This window comes from Vicia villosa, linkage group LG1 (assembly GCF_029867415.1).
Source record: "Vicia villosa cultivar HV-30 ecotype Madison, WI linkage group LG1, Vvil1.0, whole genome shotgun sequence".
NCBI classification, from domain to species: domain Eukaryota; kingdom Viridiplantae; phylum Streptophyta; class Magnoliopsida; order Fabales; family Fabaceae; genus Vicia; species Vicia villosa.
Window position 1 is genome coordinate 142,227,523 of NC_081180.1, and position 8,500 is coordinate 142,236,022.

Here is an 8,500-nt window from a genome sequence, read left to right on the forward strand (position 1 = left end):
AAGTGGTCCCTAATGGTCACTAGGGTCTACAGTTCCCATGGGGTACAAAGTGTTTGAGGCAGCAAGGGTGCCAGACACAGTGTTCCATGAAAGAACCTCGCCCAGTTGTGGTACCCCATGTTGAACTCGATCGTAGCAAGGGCCACGGGAGTCAACATGAGCATCCACGCTAATCCTATGTGTCACTGGCCTGGGTAGTGGGCCTTTTACCTCATACAAACCCCCCACCTGCAAAACAGAACAGAAGACCCCAGGGAACACAAAATATAATCCATATGCATGATGTGCAAACATAAATAAGCATGATATGCAAGCAGAAAATAAACATGCAAACATATATACAAGGTATAGACATAAAACAAGTAGACACCCAGTAAATAAACAAACAAACGCAGGCTAGGATCGACTCGCTAAGAATGGACCCGCAATAGGTCTAGCAACATCCCCAACAGAGTCGCCAGCTGTCGCACGCTCGCGAGAAATGAACAGAGTCGCCACTAATATATTTATCCCATAAGGGAAAGGAATATCAGAAAACCTAACAAAGGAAGGAACAGAGTCTTGCGACCAGAGAATCAAGGTACGGGAGTCGGTTACGCGAGGGGAAGGTATTAGCACCCCTCGCGCCCATCGTACTCGATGGTATCCACCTATGTTTGTTTCTATCTAAAGGGTGTGTACTATGTCTATGTCTACATGCGAATGAATGCAAAAGAAATACGGGGAAAAGAAGGAATATTTACAAATGTGCTCGTTCAAGCCCCGCGACTTGATGCCTACGTATCCCTTTCAGGAATCAGAGCGCCGTAGTTCGGCTCCATAGTTTTTGTTTGTTTTTGTGTTTTTTAGTTGGGCGGCGTTAACGTTCGCGCTCTTGCATAAGGGATCGACCTAGGATGCAATGGAGCGGAAATAACGGTGCCCTTAAGAAAGCGAGAGAAGAGAGAGAGTTTGAGTGTTTCGAGGAAATCCCTAAAGCAAGGGAAACTCGAGTTACTCTTTGGTTTGTGTTTTTTAGAATTTGGGAACTTACGCCCGAATGGAACCCTAAAGCAAGGGAAATCCAGGCACTCGAATGATTCCCTAAAGCAAGGGAGATCCAAGCTTCCATTCCCTTTTTAAAGATTTTCACTTTGTTATTAATGTTTTAAGTATTTTCTTTGTATTTTTTATGGGATTTTAATCAAGCATTTATTAGATGTTTTATGTTGAAAAGAAAAAGAAACTAGCCTAAGTATGAAGGGAATTTCTACCTAATATTATCATGGTTTCTACCTAAGGTTAGGATTTAAAAGAAGCATGAAAAAATAAAGCGCTAAGTAGAATATTGAGGATAGCATAAGAACATGAAAAAGAACAAGTAGAAAATATAGTAAAAGTGGACTAAAAATACTACTATTTTTATGGTTTTATGAAAGAAATGAGTTCAAAAGATTAATGTCAAAATTAACCTAAAATCTACTTATTTTTATGGTGATTATTTTTATATGTCAAAAAAATGGATTAAAGTCTAAAGATGATGGTAGAAAATTAGTGATTTATTTACTAAAAGAAATAGCAAAAAAAACTAATTAAACTTAATGACCAAATGATAGAACCAGGGGGTGCAAATTTGAATACAGGGGTGTAAAGAGCACGCTGGGCGCAGGGCCCAGATGGATGGCCCAGAAGGGTTTTTGTTGTAGATTGATTTGCCAAAGCTGGTGCAGTGTCATGGGCCAAGGGGGGTGAACCAGAAGCAATTCGCAGGCCCAGGGGGAGGTCCATATTTTCAGATTTTTATTTGAATTAAAAAAAGAATTTAAAAACACTAAGGAAACTAAAAATGAAAAAAGGAATTAGGGTTCAATTTCATGTGACTATTCAGCTTCTTATCAACTCTTACTCTCGTCTCTCTCCTTTCTTATCTGAAATCGCCGCCGTCGCATCTGAAGCCGTCTCCGGCGGCGGCACGGCCGAGAACCACAAATTTAACACACCACCCCACTCGTCTTCCCCTCCTCTTTCTAAATTGTTGCCTAGTTTAGTTTGAACTCACTTCAATCTTCCTAAATCTAGCAAAAATCATTGTAAACCCTAGGTGAACAAATTCCGATTACATAGCAAGGATGCACAATCAGATTACGAAACCCTAGGGTTATGATTCATAGAGTCTCAATCCACACAGAAGTATGAAAGAGACGAAAGACAGAGGGAGTTTCAAGGCTTACCTACCGGAGACAGGTCCGGTGCCTCTTGAATTTGAAGATGAAGAGAACGAAGTCCAAATAAACTCAGGGGAGCACGAAGATCTTCAGGTGACGTTCTTGAATTCGTTTCTCAATTTCCGTTTCTTCTTCTTCTTCTTTTTCTATTTTTCCTTCTGCGATGGTGCTGAGGTTCTTGTGCGGTCGTTGCATTGTGAGGATGAGTTGAGAGAGGATTGAGTGGAGTTTAGCTCTGTTGTTAGAATCTCGGAGGTTGAGACTCTAGCAACGGTGGCGATTTGAGCGTATAGTGAAGGTGAAGTGGAGAGCGTTGATGGAGGAGATGGAGAGTAGTTGCAGAGAGTGAAAGAAGGGAAGTTGCAGAAGTGATCGTGATTGAAGGAGGTTGAAGACGATTATGGAGAGAGAGTGAATGGAAGAGAATGGCGTGTGAAGAGAAGGAGTGAAGGTGGTGAATGAAAAAATGGCGTGAAGTCTGAATTGTGGAGGGAAGTCTTGTTATATAGGTTGAGGGAGGAGGATTGATGGCCTTTGGATCGGGATTCTGTTAGGGATTTTGGAGGGTGGAGATTGATTCGGTTACAGTTAGTTTTGATTCTGTTTTGGTTGTTAGGATTAGAAGAAGTTGGTTAGAGAGCTGTTATGATAGTTATTCTGAATGTAGAAGTTAGTTATGGGATTCAGTTAGTGAGGTTTGTTATAAAGCTGTAAGTTAATTACAAATGAATGTTAGTTAGTTAGTCTTAAACTGTTAGGAGCTGTGGTGTCAAATGTTGCTGGGATTGGAATTGAAACAAGGGGATGCTAGCTTAGCAATATTAGCTTGAATGTTCTGAATTTCCTTCTTTGCTTATCATATTCTGTTCCTGATTCCAGGCCTTTCTCATTGGTAATTGTTTGAATTCTGTGGTTGTCTCTATTCTTGTTTTGAATCGGCAAAGTAAGCTCGATATTTTTCATGTTGCAGAGTTATAATTCTGGTTTTCTTTTAGGAATCGCTGCTGACTGTGTGCATTTGGGAGCTGCTGCTGCATAGTTCTTTGACATTATTTTTTTGCTGCCAAGAGGTTTCCGAATAACCGAACCAAAGCGTTTGTCTCTAAGCGTATTTTCAGGAGGTGAAACCTCAGAAGATAACTAATATGAGAGATGAGCAGCAGGAATTCTCAAATCGAACCGTATGTTTTCTTTTTCTGAGTTTCACAGCATTTGGTATGGCATAGCAAGGTATAATTTGGAGTAGCTTGGGATTTATTCACTGTTTTCTCTCAGGTACATCAACTACTACTTCACTCTTCGATATATTAAACTAAAGCTCTATCAACCTCCTTGTAATTGCACAACCTTGAGGACATGGCATGATCTGTATTCAATTAATGTTTTGACTCGGTTTCTTTTTGTTGCAGCATTCTATTCCGAATTTTCTGGAGCCAAACGAATCGAAGACTGACTTGCCATAGGATATGCACAGGGTTATTTTGAATGAGTTTTTTTCTTGAACTCTTGTTTATTTGTAGGTGACTGGGCTGTATATGGACATGTGTGGCAGGGTCTTAGTTTTGAAATGGTGTGAGTTTGGTTTTTTTGTCTCTGTTAAAGTATTTATGCAGGGTTTATGAGTTGACTTTCGTCGAAGACAAAGTACTCAGGATGTCAAGTGCGACTGACAATTGACTACAGTGCTCGCACGGCACATGAAATGAATTCAGTGTTTTCCAAGAGTCAATCAAAGTGTCTGAGTTTGCACCTGTCATGTGAACTTTGGTGGAATGGATCCTCCTGTGCAATTACTTAAAGGGGATTGAGGAAAAAATGGAACATGGCATGGAATGTACTCCAAGACCAAGTTTGGAGTGAGTGACGAAATGAGAGGATAGGTTTAGAATTAGAAGCAACAGGATAACTTGTATATATATATATTTTTATCTTGGTGGTGTCGTATAGCAAATGGAAACTGCATATGCAATGGAAAATAGTAGGATTTTTGTAAATCGAAAACAGTAATGAAATGGTTCTCTTCTTTCAGACTATATTTGAACATTTTTATCTTCTCCATATGCTTCAAATTGAAATCCCTCAAATTAAAATCCCAAATCTCCTTTAGTTTGCAAACTCTTTCAATTCTTGTGATCTTGGTATGAAATAAGAACTACACGACCGTAATCATTTACCATGAGTTCGGGCCAAAAGTCAACCTTTTATGTTTGACGTTGACCGAAAGTTAAGGTCCATCAGCAAATAACCTCAAATCTGAAAGGATTCTCAAGACCTTTGTCTCACATCGAACTTTTACACAAAATCTGAAGCATCTAATTTGTAACATAAGTGACCAAGCGAAATTAATCTCTGACCACATGATATGACCAGATGAACCTTAAAAAAGAAATCCTTTTGCCAAGACCTATGTGAAACTCCAGCTTGCTTCATAACCCTTGATCCCAAGCCAAATTTGTTGATTAATGATGTATGCTATGTTAGATGACCTAATGGAAGTATGCAGATGGAATATGAGACTTAAGCCAGTTAGAAATTAAGGGGGTAGGACAAATTTGGGGTATGACAGCTGCCCCTATTTAATCGTCTTAAACCTGAAGGTGAGATTGGCGCTAGCCTTTCGAACATTCGAGGTTTAAGGAGATTAAATATCCAAGTACCAGAAATTTGTCCTGAAAAGATGGAGTGAATGTTATCCTTATTTTGTTAGCAGCTGGGGAAAGAGAAGTTTTTTTTTATTTTTTGGTGGAAATATTTACAGTGAGTAATGGTTGAATGGGGAAAGAGAATAATGACTTGCTGGGGATTGGGAATTAGTTTTACAGTAGGAAATTATGGATGAATGGTGGTTGTCAGGCGAGAACTGACTTCACCTAGGATCAAAAATGAAAGAAATGATTTGCCAGGGCGAGGACTGGACTTTGAAAAAGGTTTGCCAAGGCGAGAACTGGACTTTGAAAAAGTTTGCCAGGGCGAGAACTGGACTTTGAAGAAAGTTTGCCAAGGCGGGAATTGGGCTTTGAAAAGGGTTTGCCAAGGCGGGAATTGGACTTTGAAGAATGATTACCAGGACGGGAACTGGATTTGGGAAATGATTACCAGGACGGGAACTGGATTTGGAAAGATGATTACCAGGACGGGAACTGGATTTGGAAAAATGATTACCAGGACGGGAACTGGATTTGGAAAAATGATTACCAGGACGGGAACTGGACTTTGAAAAAGTTTGCCAGGGCGAGAACTGGACTTTGAAAAAGTTTGCCAAGGCGGGAATTGGACTTTAAAAATGATTTGCCAAGGCGAGAATTGGGCTTTGAAGAAAGTTTGCCAATGCGAGAATTGGGCTTTGAAGAGAGTTTGCCAATGCGAGAATTGGGCTTTGAAGAATGATTACCAGGACGGGAACTGGATTTTGAAAATGATTACCAGGACGGGAACTGGATTTTGACTTGATTTGCCAGGGCGAGAACTGGGCTTTGAAATTGTTCGAAGGTTGGAAGATAAAGGATTCACAACACGGGGGTTGAACCTGAAAAGTTTTCCCATACGGGGGGAAGGGACCACGGAGACTAGTGACGACTAGACTCGATCAAAAGACATAATCACGAAGATGTTGATGCTTGCGAAGCATAAGAATTACATTAATCCCTCAGGCCAAAGGCGGGGTGTAACTCTTCAAGAATGGCAATCGTTCGAATTGCCACACACCAAGTATGGTTGTTCAAACGATTGAAAAATGAGATGGGTTGAATGCCCACCCTCATTCGCACTCTAATTTGCATGCAGCACACGGGAAATAACCTCGGAGACAACGATTCTGACGAAGAAAGACAGGAGAGAGAAGATAAGATTTCTTTTGGGGATTGAGAATACCAGGTATTGGCACCATGGTTTGAGGAGGTTTGTGGTGTAGTAGCAGATATCAGTCGAGGTTTATGAGGACAGCTTTTTATGTGGGTAAGTATTGTTATCTTGATTGGGTGTTGATCTGTATTATCTGGCTTATACTTTGATGCATGTTTGAATTTTTCTATGGCGTAATGATCCGCTTTGACGGATATGCTACGCTTTTGAGGATGCAATGCTATATGCAATGGAAACTATATGCAGAGTGCCAAATAAAGGCATTAGAGTGATAGAGAAGCATGATTGTTGGGGTCCGTTGCTTGTTGTCTTGAGATGCCAATATGAATCGGTGTTGGAAACCCTACAGTACCAAAGATCATTGGCAAGTGCACTGAGGATTGAAATGTAGCTTCGTTGGGGAGGAAGTGACTTCATCTGACTTTCCCTACACCTTGAATTGCTTGGGGATGGTGAGCTTGAGGGGATTCCCTCGATTCACCATGTTGAGGATGAGAAATTCAGACAAGGAGACCAGGTTGGGGGAATGGAACAACTCCCATGAGAAATAAACTCATGTGTTTGGGGAGAGACCGAAGTTCCAGGAGAAATAAACTCCTATAATCGGGGAGAAGGCAATAAAACTCAGAAGATTGTGCCCCAAGCTTTGTGAACTACGAAGGAATTTGCCCCAAAGGATCCTTGGAGAGATTTGTCAAATCTCGACGTAACTGCCCCATATTGGTTGAACCCAAGAGAGATTCCTCGACTTGATTGCCCCAGATTGATGGAAGCTTGAATGGATGCCTCAGTTGACAGAATCTTCACACAACTTGCCCCTTGGAGTAATCAGCCTCTGAAGTGAATAGCTTATGAAAATCAATCAACTTTTTCTGCAATTGTTCATTGTTTGATCTCCCTTGATGTCAAATGTTTATTCACAAGTAAGAGATATTTGTTTTGAAAATGATAATCCTAATGCAATGCTTATGCTAGCTTCGAGATCAAAGTTTTCGAAACAAAGTTGTGACATTCAGTGTTTGAATTATTTGTCACATCGATATCAACATGAATGGTAAGCAACATTTAGGAGTCAGTTTTACACAACTTGCTTTTGAAATAAACCCTGCTTCAATTAGGTCTTTTAAGGGTTGTAACGTGGCCTGGTTCACGGTTTTAGAAAGAAAGGATTTAAGGCTCAAAGTCTAACCTAACCCACCCATTCTTCGTGATGTTCTCCAGTCCTAAGTTCAACTTAACCTGATACGAGCGTCCATCCTTCAAGAGGATTTTTGAGATGATTGAGGAATCAATGAGGTCTTCTTGGACATGGTAGTCACTCACTTTCTTTTTGGTGTCTGATCACACAACTTTGTTCCTTTGATGAGGATCTTTATGTTGTAATCCTCGTTTTCCGCTTCTGTTTTGCATTTCCTTTTTTATTTCCCTAACTTTTGCCTGGACAAATTCTTTTGAATTTTATTTTGGAGTCCAGCGGGATGCCCTAATTTTTGCCTAAGTCACTTGTTTTCAAGTTGTTGACTTAGCGGACTTTTCTTTCTTTCTTTTTTTTTTTGATTCACTTTTTTTTTTGAACAAGTCGTGTGATCCTGAATCTTTGATTTGTGGGAGGTGATTGTGACTTCCTCATTCTTTGGTTGATGAGGGATTACTATTGTGGTATTGACTTTTCTCAACCTTTTGAAAGATAACCATTGTTGTACCCTTAGATGCATACTCCTGATGGATTTTTGAATGCTCGATCAGATTAATTGAATGCTACCCTGCCCCTGGGTTAAATGTGAGGGTTTTTTTTTATTTTTTATTTTTGTATAGAAAAGAAACTCCTACTTCAAGGCTCAAAGGGGCTAACGAGGGTCTATCTCCCTTATATCTCCAGTGTTTGGGGATTTGAAACAATGCCTGTACATCCTCAGCGGGGTTTTATTCAAAAGCACACAATTAAAGATTTATTTTTTCCATCATCCTCCTTTTGATATTTCTGCTTAAACCAGAGTTTGATATCGATAGACATAAAGATATGAGTGAACACGAATGGATTGATTCGAAACTAGCATATGCGATGTATTTTTATTTTCATTAAAAAACAAACAAGTTTTACATGGAAGTAACATTTAACAAAACAAGGAAAATTACAAATGAAAATGCAGAAATGAATTGATGATTGCCATAGTAGAGGAGGCTTGGCTCCGTCTGGACTTGTTGATCTTGAATACTTTTTGCAATTCCTTCCAAACACTTCAGGTTACTTCAAAAGAAAATTCCAACGAATTCACCCAAGAATTGTAATTAATTTTTTTTTTTTTACTTTAGGGATTCGAGCAATGCGAGTGATGCAATGCTCAAGATAAGAGTACGTCTTGCTTATCCCTCGTGCGGGAGCCCCAAGCATAGTTGCTAGAGAAGTATTCGCCATCAAACATGGAGGAACCTTG